The sequence below is a fragment of the Populus alba genome, chromosome 11, assembly GCF_005239225.2.
Source record: "Populus alba chromosome 11, ASM523922v2, whole genome shotgun sequence".
Lineage (NCBI taxonomy): Eukaryota > Viridiplantae > Streptophyta > Magnoliopsida > Malpighiales > Salicaceae > Populus > Populus alba.
Window position 1 is genome coordinate 13955139 of NC_133294.1, and position 15283 is coordinate 13970421.

At 31.0% G+C, this 15283-nt stretch overlaps 1 pseudogene; it reads left to right on the top strand.

Annotated features, from left to right (window-relative positions):
* The first annotated feature begins 6328 nt into the window (after window positions 1–6328).
* LOC118038312 (phosphoenolpyruvate carboxylase-like) lies at window positions 6329–12678 on the top strand (annotated as a pseudogene).
* The last annotated feature ends 2605 nt before the right edge of the window (window positions 12679–15283 follow it).

The window sequence follows — 15283 nt, forward strand, 5'->3', positions numbered from 1 at the left end:
TTAATTGAAATAAATTTCTCAAAAATATTATGAGGCCATTTGATACTGTGATAATAATTATTTTTTAAAGTACTTTTCACTTGAAAATATATAAAAATAAAATTATTATTATTATTATTTTGACATTAACATATCAAAATAATTTAAAAATAATAAAAAATAAAAGTAAAAAATTAAAATTTATATAAAAGCATTTTTCCACCACAAAAACAAACACAAACAATCACTAACTCTAAGATTTAACCTCAAAAAAGTAAATAAAAGAACTTTTTTCAGGAAAAAGGAAAAAGAAATGAAAGTATTTCCTTAATCACCATATTAATACTTTAACCTTAAAAATGTTCAATATTAAAATCGCTATCACAATATTATTTTTTTAAAGTACTTTTTACTTGAAAATATATAAAAAATAAAATTATTATTATTATTATTTTGACATTAACATATCAAAATATTTAAAATAATAAAAAATAAAAGTAAAAAATTAAAATTTTGTATAAAAGCATTTTTCCACCACAAAAACAAACACAAACAATCACTAACTCTAAGATTTAACCTCAAAAAGTAAATAAAAGAACTTTTTTAAGGAAAAAGGAAAAAGAAATGAAAGTATTTCCTTAATCACCATATTAATACTTTAATATTAAAATGTTCAATATTCTCGATATAGACAGGTGAGAATTTTTGTACGAGTATAAAACATGCAATATGTCATGCACGCGTGATGTCGCGGACTTGTGGTATGCTTATGCATTATCGTGGGTTTGTGAGAAAAAAACTGATATGTAGAAATATTATTGCAATCCATAATATTTTCAAGAAAAAAGCTATAAAACTAAATTCTTAACCAGGTTAATATTTAAAAAATTAAATGAACAAAGAAAATTTTAGAAAAAATCATAACAAAAAAAACGAAAGAAAAAAAAAACATGCAGGGAAACACTATAACAATCTATAGTTTTCATGATGAAATCTACAGTTGTAATTCTCAACTAGTTCAATATTAAAAATAATAAAATCGATAAAAATATTTTTGAAAAAAATCATAACAAAAAAAAAATCATGTAGGGGGACATTATAGCAATCCATAGTGTTTTTAAGAAAAAAAAAAAACTACGAAGCTAAATTCTTAACAAGCTCGATATGAAAAAAAAACTAAAATCAACAAAAACTATTATGGAAAAAAAACAAAAAAAAATCATAAAAAAAACCATGTGGGAAAACACTATAGCAATCTGCGATGTTTTAAAGAAAAAAACTACAAAAATAAATTTTCAACCTGCTTCATATTTAAAAAATAAAATCAACAAAAACAATTCTAAAAAAAACAACACAAAAAATATAAAAGAAGAAGAAGAAGACAATTTTGGGGAAAAAAAAAAGCAAAAAAAAAATGAAAAAAAATTAAAAGAAAATATGTGGGGAAAGTTAAAGTTGAATTCTCAACCAGCTCAATATTAAAAAAAAAAAATTGACAAAGATAATTAAAAAAAAAATTGGGAAACATTGTAGCAAAACAAAAATAATATGAGGAAATATTGTAACAATCCACGGTGTTTTTTTTTTTTATAAAAAAAACTACGAAGTAAAATCAACATAGAACATTTTGAAAAAGAAATTCACAAAAAAAAAGGCATGTAGGGAAATATTGTAGTAATTTATAATGTTTTAAAGAAAAAACTACAAAATTAAATTTTCAACCAATTTAATATTGAAAAAAAAATCAATAAAAATAATTTAAATAAAAAAACATAAAAAAAAAAGACAATCTTGAAAAAAAAAAAAACATGTAAAGCCCTAAAAAAAGGGAAAAAAACAAAAAAAATATGGGAATATATATATATATATATATATATATATATATATATATAAAGCTACAGTAATTTCTCTGTACCTTTTAAGTATTAGTTTATGGGGCCGTTTGGTACTGCGGTCCAAACGGCTTTTTGCCCAATTTCAAATTTTTTTTTTTTTTTTGCTAAAATTGAGTTCGGTTTGTACTTTCTGGATCGTTTTGATGTGCTGATATCAAAAATGATTTTTAAAAAATAAAAAAAACATTATTGGCATACTTTTCGGCACGAAAAGCTATTTGAAAAGCAACAGCTACCACACTCCCAAACACCCTCTATATCACAATTGACCTTTCTGCTGCGTAAGGGTTCATGCTGCATTTGGTATAGCCTGAAAGAGTCCAAAGTCTCGAAAAGTTTTCTTGAAAGAGACTTGAGAGGGAAATAATACTTTTCCATTATCATATGCATGGTCCAATAGACAATTTCTTATCGCACTTGTAAATGTATGTCTTTAATTATTAATTTGTGCAAAAAGAATTTGAAATTAAATTCAACTTAATTTACAAGGTTAAGCAGTACAGTTTATGTTATGTAGTTGCATAGCACAAGAACAAATAATTTGACCTAAAACCCCATTTAAATTAGGACAGAAGGAATTCTTTTAAATAATACTAGTGATATTACTCACTCTTACTTTTTACTAAAGTTTGTGCTGCATGATGTGTCAATCTTTGATTGGTATTACATAATTCATTAATATTAATTCTCATATTAATTAAATGGTACAATCCCAGATCATAATTGTGAATCCAATGCCATATCACTTAATATTATATAGAATCTACTAGATAAGTATAAGTGGCCCGTCGGTTTTTTTAACTTAAGAAATGTGTTCAAACACTATTAGCATGTTCTACAATAGTAAAAAGTATACAGCTAAAGTTATAGACTTTATTGAATTCAATAAGATATTTAATTTAATTATATAATAAAAAATAACAATAAATGTACCATATTTTGAAAATAAAAAATGATAACAATGACCTGTATAGAAAAAAATAATTACTAAAAAGACAAAAATATAAAGCTAAATTCCTAGATAACCTAATATTGAAAGACATAATAAAATAGTAAAAAAAAATAACAAAAAAAGTCCAAAGCAAAGATTAATGAGATTTGACAAAGTTTCACCGGATTCTCCCCTAAGATCCTGCCCAAAATTTTATCTTGTCATATACCATAAAAACACATTCTCATAATCACTATATAGATATCCCATACATAACATCAATTCATTTATTAATTCATTAAAATTTCTTACAATTTGTTCATAGTCAATTATGTTGATACTTGTCTTTTTATTATTATTATTATTATTATTATACTATAAAATTGTCTTGATGGATGATGCATGGAGGAATTTAACATAAAAGAGTTTGATTTACAATATTTAAGTAAGGTTACATAATTAAGCATATCTAAAAGAAAATTATTACAATGACATAATTATTAAATTACATAGTTTATATACCTAGCAAAATAAAAGCTAATGACAAATATCAGCATGCATCATGGAATGAGATGGGCCTGCAAATAATATAATATTTTAAAAATAAAAATTAGATACCAAGTTATTATTTTATAACTATATTTTTAAAATTAACACAATCAATTAAATAGCTGTAATAATTCTAAATTTTTCACCACCATATTAGAAATTTATTATTCATATATATACTTTAAATCAATAGCTGCTAAATTATCCAAACCAAAATTTATACCGGTTTCTTTAATCATCATCTATAAAAGTGACTAAATATATTATTCACCATTATAACTATCATTTATATAATTTACTGGATAGTTCTAATTCATCTCTTCCATTATTATCCATAAAAATGACAAAAAATCTTATTCATCATTATAATCAATGTATATATAATTTACTAAATAATTATAATTTATCTCCTTAGTAAGTAAAAATGACTAAATATATATCTTATTCACCATTATAATCATCATCTACATGATTCATTAAACAATTCTAATTCTTCTTTTTAGTCGGTCAATATAGTTAACTAAGTATCGCAACATCTTATATGTTTGTTAATATATCACTCGATATTAATATCGTTTTCTTAGCTACCATCAACACGGTAAACTAAGTTTCAGAACATTTTACATGTTTGTCAATATATATTGATATTATTTTTCTTAGCTACCATCAACATAGTAGGCCAAGTCTCATAATATTTTTACATGTATATCAACATATATAAGTTAATATTGATATATCATTTAATTGGCTACCATTAACATGGTAAAATTAAGTTTCAGAACATTCTCTCTCTCTCTCTCTCTCTCTCTCTATATATATATATATATATATATATATATATATATATATATATATATATATATATATATATATATATATATATATATATCGATGTTATTTCTTTAGTCATCGTCATATATCATCTAATATTGATATCGTTTTCTAAGCAACCATCAATACGGTAAACTAAGTTTCATAACATTTTACATGTCTGTAAATACATATTGATATTATTTCTTTAGCAACCATCAACATGGTAAACTAAATCTCAGAATATTTTTACATTTCTGTCAACAAAATCAACAAGTATAAGTGGGTATACATTTCTACATAATTCAATTCAAACCTTTCTTTCGAATCTAATTTATAAATTCTCACTCCATATCAATTCATTCATAACTTTCCTTTCAAACCATAATTCCCTCAATTTCCATTTCTAAGTTCAATCATAAGTAATACAACATTTATGAAAAACAACCAATACATAATAAATAACAAAATCTAGATAGAATGAGGTGCTAGCCACCTGCCTGTTCTTTTGATAGACTTAACCATTGTAATATCGCTCAAGTTTCGATGCTTTTCCTAATTTCAAAAAGGAAATACAACCCCAAAGAATACATCTTCCAAATCGACTTATCAAACAAACCACTTTCTATTTACTACTAACAAATTTTATCTTTTCTTGACAATATACTAAATATGCAAATATCATATATTTTATCCATAAATCTCATCTTCATGAAATCTCACAACTTATAACCATGCAAAATCATACTTAAAGCTTCCATTTATAATTTCTAACAAGTAAACTCACAAATTTCTTAATGTACAAAATCAACTTTTCTTTTCCAACCATCACCATTTCACAATACTACAAGATTAATTACAATTGATAAAAATTATTACCAATTATCCAATTTCTACCAAAACCAGATACTTGGCCAATCATATGGTCCATTGCATCATCATGATTATATCTTCAATTGTTCATGAATTTACATTAAAAACAAGCTAACCTAACAAAATAAATGAATTATAAATCAATAACACCCCTTACAATATAACACATATACTCTAATTCACAATACACTAATAAAATCAACTAAATTCTTGTAAAGTAATGTAATCTAATTCTAATCATCATCGTCATAACAATTCAATGACTGGTTTGAATGAAAAGGTGGAAGAGTTAGCGCGTCATGTGAGGGAGGGCATTATACTGGGACAACATGTATGACAATTACCAATCTCAAGAGGCACCCTTCCTTGATATTGTTAGAATCATTTGGGTAAGTGCTCTCTTCGCTAATGGTGCTTGTCTATGGAGGATCTTTGGTTTGGCTTCAGCTAATCATTCTCTTTTTTGTTTCTCTCTCTCCCTCCTTAAGTTTCACATATGATTCTGAATAGATTGGCAAAATGGGTTGCCAAGAATTTTTTTATAAGAGATTTGATCTTAATTCTTTTGGTTTTTATTTTTAGTAACATTTTTATTTCAATTTTATTATTTGATATTTAGCTGGTTATGAATTAAAATTTATAATTTTTTTAGTTTACTTTTGATGGAATTGTCCTAATTTTATGACAACGGTTGCGAGTTTCACATCGTTATTTTTTTTTTAAAAAAATTAATATGTTTTTTTTAATTACATCCATCAACATCTTATTGTTTTATATGCATTTTATTTTTAGATTAATTAAAATATATTTTTAATATTATTTTATCAAATTTTTATTTGATTGTTTATTTTGTTATTAAATAAAATTATTAAAATATTTTTTAATATCAATATTGTTTTAGCAGGTAATCGTGATCAATTTTTAAAAAATTTAGTTGAGTCATCGCAGTAACTTATTTTTTTTTTATTATTACATGATTGGATAAAATGAGTTTATTAAACTTGCATGGTTCTGTCATCAAAGCCTTGAATTTTTTTTTTTTTTTAAAGTTAGCAATGCCTAATTATTATTTTTTTAGGTTAATTTTTTTTTAACGTCCGCGGCATATCACGGTATAGAAGAACATTAATTGAAAGCATATTCCGTGAGTTAGAGAGCACAAACGTACAAAATAGAAGATAAAGCTCTCTAAAAAGTAAAGAGTGAAAGGCTTTAAATGTTTAGAGAGAGAAAAAAGGAGTGTAATTCGTCAGTTTTAACAAAATTTTCGGCTGTTTTTGTGCTGTGCAGGCATCAAGTTGACATTGCTTAGAGCTTAGCTACATATAAAGAGAGAGAAAGAGACCGATCTTTTCTTTTATAAATAGTCTTTACTTGTTCTGTCTTTGGATCTCAAGCTCACTCTCTCCTACATCCCTCTCTCTCTCCCTCTTCTTGTCTCTTTCTCGTCAAATCTTACTTGCCTAGACTCAGGTATTCCATTGTTCCCATCTGTGGTTCTCCAAAATCTTAACTTTTTTTTTCTTGGCATCACATATCAGGGTCCTCAATTGCTCCATTATTTCCATCTGGGCTGCTCCAAAATCTAAACTTTTTTTTTTTGGCATCACATATCACTGTCCTCTGTTTCTACGTGCATCTTATTGCTCTTATAAACCGACATTTTTTTTATATATATATATATATACGAGGGTTTTTTTATATTAAAACTTTGATTTTATTGGCTAAACTTTAGTGGGTTGCGGTCAGATTTTGGGATTTTCGCTCTATTTTTTTTTTTTTTTAAAAATCTATTTCGTGTTTGTTTTTAACTTTTAATGTTGCTTTTTCTTTTTTTGCGTGCTTGATTGAAACAGAGAGGAGTTCTTTTATGGCAAATAATACTAGGAATTTAGAGAAGTTGGCATCGATTGATGCTCAGCTTAGGCTTTTGGTCCCTGGAAAAGTTAGCGAAGATGACAAATTGATTGAGTATGATGCTCTGCTTTTGGATCGGTTTCTTGACATTCTTCAAGATTTACACGGAGAGGATCTCAAGGAAACGGTGAATATTATTGAACTTGACCGCCCTTTTGTTTTTGTTTCTATCTTATCTTGATCATTATGTTCTCAAACTTGATTTGTCCATCTTGCAAAAGACTCAGTGTTCCTTTGAATATGTTTTAAATTTGAGATATCCATTGATTTTTTTTTTTTTTGGGGGGGGGCTTGCTGGGGTTTTGATGATTTAGCTTTCATGTTGTGTATGATCGTATAAAGTTACATCAGAATTTTCACATACGTGCTTTTTGGGCCTTGCTATACGACATGATGAGTGATGTTTATGTAGTGAGGTATATTAATTTACAGAACTTTTAATGTGTTCTGCTTAGGTCCAAGAGTGCTATGAGCTTTCTGCTGAGTATGAAGGGAAGCATGATCCCAAGAAGTTGGAGGAGCTTGGAAGTGTCTTGACTCGTTTGGATCCTGGGGACTCCATTGTTATTGCAAAGTCTTTCTCCCACATGCTTAACTTGGCCAACTTAGCCGAGGAAGTTCAAATTGCGTATCGGCGACGGAACAAGTTAAAGAAGGGAGACTTTGCGGATGAGAACTCTGCTACCACAGAATCAGATATAGAAGAAACTCTCAGGAGACTGGTTGTTGATCTGAAGAAGTCTCCTGAAGAAGTTTTTGATGCTTTGAAGAATCAGACTGTAGATCTTGTCCTGACTGCTCATCCTACGCAATCAGTCCGTAGATCTTTGCTTCAAAAGCATGCAAGGTTTGTTCTCTATCTTATTGTTGTGTTTTGTTTTTCAGTTCTTGCTCTTTCTCACTGAGGATTTAATTGTAGTTGTAGTGCATGTCTTCTTTTACTGTTCCTCACAGTCGAATTAAACACAGCATCTGGGGTTTGCTTTGCTAATAATGGCGTCCTGTTTTACGTACTCTCGTTGTCCAGGTTACGGAATTGTTTGGCCCAGTTGTATGCCAAAGACATTACTCCTAATGAAAAGCAGGAGCTTGATGAGGCTTTGCAGCGAGAGGTAAATGCTTTCTTAAAGTCTGTTTTGGTTTATCCGAAGTACAGGTTATTCTACACAGTTTATAAACCTTCCTTTCTGTTCATGTTATGTTCACCTGAAACCTGAAATTGGGATTTTCTTAGATGGGTGGAATGGTTTTGAAGGCCAGCAGATCTTTGCATGTTTGCAGCGAGAAGTGATTTATTTACTCCATACATAAGAATACCTGCCCGAATGGCATTTTTTCTAAAATGTTTCTAAATGATGAAAGAACATATTCTTAATTTCTGTTTTATTTATATGGATATGAGTTTAAGCATTGTTTTGCTTATGTTTTTAATTGATGTACCATAAACTGGCCAAAAATTTACCAAATTGTTGGACGAACTTTTTTGTATTCATCACGTGCTTCCTTTTTATTTCCCCTGACTATCTGGCATCTTTGTATGATGCAAAGTACAAGTTTGACTTCAGAAAGTGGCTTTTGTGGTAATACAACTTGAATGGGATTGTTGTTTTGAAGTATTCCATAAGATCTAAGAAATAATTTGCAGCGTGTTCCTACAGATGCACGCATACAGATCAATTATGTTTCACAAATTTATTGAACCAGCAGGATTGCTGATCTTCTTTTCCCTTTCATTCCTTTTTTTTCCTCTGTGTAGATTCAAGCTGCTTTTCGTACAGATGAGATTCGAAGAACCCCTCCAACTCCCCAAGATGAGATGAGGGCTGGAATGAGCTACTTCCATGAGACAATCTGGAAGGGTGTCCCAAAGTTCTTGCGCCGTGTTGATACTGCTTTGAAAAACATTGGGATTAATGAACGAGTTCCTTACAATGCTCCTCTTATTCAATTCTCTTCCTGGATGGGTGGTGATCGTGATGGTATGATCTTTCTCCTTCTATGAAATTGTTTCCATTCTCTGTGGGAATATTTAAGTTTTTTATATAAAGTCAAGTCTGTAAATCTCTCTTGCTTGCAGCTCATTGTTTCCTTGATATGAAAGTGTAGGTAATCCAAGGGTGACCCCTGAGGTTACAAGGGATGTTTGCTTGCTGGCAAGAATGATGGCAGCTAACTTGTACTACTCCCAAATAGAGGATCTGATGTTTGAGGTTTTTAGTCTCTGGAAATATTTTGTTGTAGCTTCATTGTTTATGGAGAGACCTTTTCTAACTTCTTAACTTTTGTTGTTATCATGCTAATTTCCTCTTATGTTTTCCTTGGCAGTTGTCAATGTGGCGCTGCAGTGACGAGCTCCGTGTTCGTGCAGATGTACTCCACAGATCCTCAAAGAGAGATGCAAAACACTACATAGGTAACATTTGGAATGTCATTTATGAGTGAATTCTTATTTCCATTTCATATGAATATGTTAGTGAGTTGTTCCTTTCTTATGTAACTGAGCAAAAAGAATTAATATAAACAATCATAATGCTTTATATTTATCAGAAAAACATGTTTTCTATTCTTTTTTTCTTCACTTCATTAGGAGATCAACAGGCTATGGGTTGCATGAATGATCGCCTCACTATCCCATAAAACCTCCAACCCCATTGGCCAACCAATTTTGACGATGAGATATGCTTAACAAACATGTTCCTGATATTTTGTTAGAGTAATGCCTTGTAGTTTTCCCCTGCTTCTAAGACAAGGGCATTTAGTATCCTCAAAGAAGGGAATCCTACTAAAATTCTTAAGCATACCTTTGTATTTATCAAATGGAACTTTCTCGTATTTCTGTAATTTTGATTCTTATTCCACGACAGTCTTTTACCATAAATTAGCTATCTTATTGATGCCATAATCATTCACATCATTCTCGTTGCAGAGTTTTGGAAACAGATTCCTCCAAATGAACCCTATCGTGTGATTCTTGGTGAACTGAGGGATAGGCTGTATCAGACACGTGAACGCTCTCGTCAATTGCTATCTCATGGGATCTCTGAAACCCCAGAGGAAGCAACTTTCACAAATGTTGAGCAGGTATCATATCTTTGGTTTCCTGTCTTTAATCCTTTTAATTGCAAGTGTATGATCACGTAGTCATCCCTGTTTACATTTTGGTTTGTGTGTAGTATTCTGTAGTCATGCCTGTTTACATTTTGGTTTGTGAGTAGTGTTCTGGTCTTTCTGTTGCACACAACTGAAGACTATGAGAACCTAATCTTAGTGCCCAACCTCAATCTTACTTGTTGAAATCTCTCTTTGCTGGACTTTTGGTCAAAATCAATAAAAACCTTGCATGGTCAGCTTGCCTATTAAGAGCCAAACCTGTCTTCAAATGATAAGGGAGCATTTTATTTTTGTTTGATATGATGTTGACTGATTGCATTGTCAGAGTATCCTTTAGTGCATTATCAAGACATATCAGGAACCATAAATTGGTTGTTTGCATACATAGTAGTCATGAATGTAGAATCCATTAACTAAATCCAATCATGATGGGATTGAGGATTTGTTGTGTGTAGTCATATATGTAAACAACACAGCACTTATTGGGTTCTTAATTTTATGTAGTTCTTGGAACCTTTGGAGCTCTGTTATAGATCACTGTGCTCTTGTGGTGACCGACCAATTGCTGATGGAAGCCTCCTTGATTTCTTGAGGCAAGTCTCCACCTTTGGACTTTCATTGGTGAGACTTGATATTAGACAAGAGTCAGATCGTCACACGGATGTCATGGATGCCATTACCAAGCACTTGGAAATTGGTTCCTACCGAGAATGGTCAGAAGAACAAAGGCAGGAATGGCTTTTATCTGAACTCAGTGGCAAGCGCCCATTGTTTGGTCCTGATCTTCCCAAAACTGAAGAAATTGCCGATGTTTTGGACACTTTTCATGTCATAGCTGAACTGCCAGCTGATAGCTTTGGAGCATATATCATCTCAATGGCAACTGCAGCATCAGATGTGCTTGCTGTTGAGCTCCTGCAACGAGAATGCCATGTAAAACAACCATTAAGAGTTGTTCCGCTGTTTGAGAAGCTTGCAGATCTAGAAGCCGCACCTGCTGCTTTGTCTCGGCTTTTCTCAATAGAGTGGTACAGGAATCAGATCAATGGAAAACAAGAGGTCATGATTGGATATTCTGATTCTGGTAAAGATGCAGGAAGATTCTCTGCAGCCTGGCAACTATACAAGGCTCAAGAGGAACTTATAAAGGTAGCTAAGCAGTATGGCGTGAAGCTAACAATGTTTCATGGTCGTGGTGGGACTGTTGGAAGAGGAGGTGGTCCTACTCATCTTGCTATATTGTCTCAGCCACCAGACACCATTCAACGGTCACTTCGTGTCACTGTTTCAAGTGAAGTTATTGAGCAATGTTTTGGAGAGGAGCACTTGTGCTTTAGAACGCTACAGCGTTTTGCAGCTGCCACTCTTGAGCATGGTATGCACCCCCCAGTCTCACCAAAACCAGAATGGCGAGCCCTGATGGATGAAATGGCAGTTGTTGCTACAGAGGAGTATCGTTCTATAGTTTTCAAAGAACCAAGATTTGTCGAGTATTTCCGTCTTGTAAGTAAAACATGTACTATGTTGTTAATGATGTCATTTGAGTTGTTGAAGACTTATTTTTGTTTTGATTGTAGGCCACACCAGAGATGGAGTATGGCAGGATGAACATTGGAAGTCGTCCATCTAAGCGAAAACCTAGTGGGGGCATTGAATCTCTACGTGCAATACCATGGATCTTTGCCTGGACGCAAACAAGATTCCATCTTCCAGTATGGCTAGGATTTGGAGCAGCATTTAAACATGTCATTAAGAAGGACATTAGAAATCTCCACATGCTGCAAGAGATGTACAATGAATGGCCTTTCTTTAGGGTCACCATTGATTTGGTTGAAATGGTGTTCGCCAAGGGAGACCCTGGAATAGCTGCCTTGAATGACAAACTCCTTGTTTCTAAGGAGCTATGGCCATTTGGTGAGAAGTTGAGGGCCAACTATAAGGAAACCAAGAGCCTCCTTCTTCAGGTAGAGTCACCAGGATAAATTTCTTCTTAATCTTTTCAGTGTTTGACAAATTAAAAGGAGTATTTAGAAAAGAAAAACACCAGACATCTTGCCATCCTTTTCTGTATTTTTCTAATATCTCAGTCAATTTTGTTTGTTCACAGAGCCTTTCAATCATTCCTTTATTCTAATACAATAGAATGTTGAATCTGTTTAGTGTTAATCTCTACCATAACTCCATCACGCACCAGAATAAACATCGCCTGTGTTTGTTCTGCACCCAATCACAAACTTGTCCTGAATAGATAGTAGCAGTTGTCAATTTAAAGTAGTAGAAAAGCCTAATACTTTTATCTTCTTTTCAGATTGCTGGACACAAGGATCTTCTTGAAGGAGACCCATACTTGAAACAAAGACTGCGGTGCGTGATTCATACATATCACAACCCTTCAATGTTGCCAGGCTTACACACTGAAACTGGATCCGCGATCCAAACTACTGCGTAACACCACGACCACACCTATCAAAGGAAATAATGGAATCAAGCAAACCAGCTGATGAATTGGTGAAACTGAACCCTACTAGTGACTATGCACCTGGTATGGAGGACACTCTCATCTTGACCATGAAGGGTATCGCCGCTGGCATGCAGAACACTGGTTAAAAAACCCAGAGAAGTCGGTGGTTTTCCGGGCTTGTTTTTACTTTTCGTTTCCTTCCTTCTACAGATGGATTTTGCCCAAAATATATATTACTTAATGCCATCGGGCAATGTTGCCCATCGTATGATCATGTATGATAATTTCGCAGCACTTGAATATCGTTTGTGGCCAATGGTACATGTTTTGGCCACTCAATGAGCTATGCTTTAATGCAAAATACAATATATAATATTGCTTTAAATGCAATATGCTTATTCGGCTATTTTGTTGTCTGATGCCTTGAACCCTACGATGTGAATGATATAAAGAATTTTTGGTCTGAGAATCTAACTTGCTTTTGGATCTGATGAACTTAAATTAATCTTCTTCCACATGGAAAAGTGATGAAGTCGGGAGTGTGGGTACAATTATGCCATTATCTCCATTGATGTACTATCCTTGATCCAACTTTTGTTAAAGAAGAAAAGCATTTCTCATGATAAGAAAGAAAGAATGGACTAGTGTTCTTCGATCTACATAGGTGAACATGGTGAAGGTTCCTCCTTTCCTAACATATATTTTGTAAAAGACTTCGCAAGATGTCTCCCTTTAGGCTAGAGCCCTTCAATTAAAAAAAAAAAGAACAGAGCGATTGTAGATTATATTATTATACAACAAACTAAAAGATTTTAGGTATTTACTTTCAATTATTTCCTTTCTTAATCCTTGAAATCTTTACTTATTTGTTTAAACTTAGTTTTTTTTCCAATTTTATCTTTACATATTTTTGTTTTTTGATTAAAAAATCTAAAAAAACTCAATATTTTTTACTTTGAATAATAGATTAAAAACTATGGATTAATCAGCATAATGATATTTTTTACCATTCTCAACAAAAATCATTGAATTAATATTAAAAGTAATATATCTTTCATAAGGTCATATAAATCAAATTAATCATAGATAATTAGGAATTTTTACATTTTGCATAATGATAAAATGATTAAATTACTTTTAAAAACAAAAATTTATTTAAAATGTGTCTATGAGCTTTTTTGAATTTTCACTTCTTCAAAATAGAAAATAATTAAATTATCTTTAAAAAAAATTATTTAACTGATATTTATGGGATATTTTATATTTTTTATACTAATTTTTTTTTTAATATAATCAAGTTAATTGAGGGGTAATTTGATTTTTTTAATAAATATTCAAATATTATTAAAAAAAAAAACATCAGCACCAAGTTTGTGCTATTTGGAAAGCATGTGAGGTGGCATTTGACGTGACTCCAAATGTGATGTTCAGATAGAACTATTTTGTGATTCGGCTTGTTTCGAAGTTGGCCAATAAGTGGAGTTGGCTAGGTTCCTCATTTGGAAGGAAAAGAGATGTGTATTCCGGAAAACTCTTTAGGCAACTCCTATTTGAGTATATTTGTTTAAGATTTTAGAAAATCCTAATGTAGAATTAGTATATTAATAAAATTGAACAAGGGTATCCATTTCTTTTCCAATCCATGCTACTCGTCATTAAAATACTTCATAATTACTATTTGATTTTGAGTTTAGTTCATCATATTAAATTATCTTATGTTTTAAAAAGAGCAAAGTTTGTTAAGTCACCATTCATGCTTGAATTAAAGTTGATATTGATTTCGCGAGTGTTTGGAAACTATGTGTTTACTCGTGTTTTCAAACAAAATTAATTTTAGGAGTTAATTATTATTTTTTTTGTATGTTTTGAATCGTTTTTGGTTCGTTGATTCAAAAATAATTTTAAAAAATAAAAAAATTATTTTTGATGCATTTCGACACAAAAAAATACTTTAAAAATCAACCCTAGCCACTCTCTTAAATAGAGTCCAATGGTTACAAGATCCATCTAGCTCGATAAGTTACATCAATAATCTATCAACTTCGAGTTTGGTTCTTAGCCTGGTTGGATCTTAAGTTAGGTTGATTTTAGATCGATCTTAAATGAGATTACTTTACTATTAAAACAATGTTCACAAAATCCCATTATTTAATCTCCATTATTTCATTTCATTTACAATAGTCTTTTTAATTCGGTAGTTAATTCCAATCACAACGTTTTCATGCAATTAACCTTAGGTTTTTTATGTTGGGTTAAGGTAAATGTTGTATTTTATAAAATAACTTTTAATTGAAAATACAATTAATATATTTTTTTAATTTTAACATCAATAAATCAAAAACAATAACAATAAAAATAATAAAAAAAATTACATTTAATATTTTTTTCAATAAAAAAACAGCCGAACCACACAAAAAAACAACTCAAAAGGTAATGCATGTATAATTTTTTTATGGTCAAAATTAGTTAAGAAATCAACAACATGATTTTGGTAGAGAAATTAACTTATGGTAATGGCCTCCCGTGCATTTTTGGTGGTGGTTTGCCATGAAAATGGGCCGACGGCAGCCTTAAACATGGACCTTGGTCTCTTCTTGCTGGCCCGAATGTTTAGCAATACAGCAATAAAGCGGGCCCAATAACAATAAAAATAATCTAGAAGAAAGAGGAGCAAACAAAAAGTAAAAGCTGAAAAAGAAATCCATATTATATTTATACCAAAAAGAAAAAAAAATTCCAACATCACGCCACAAGTGA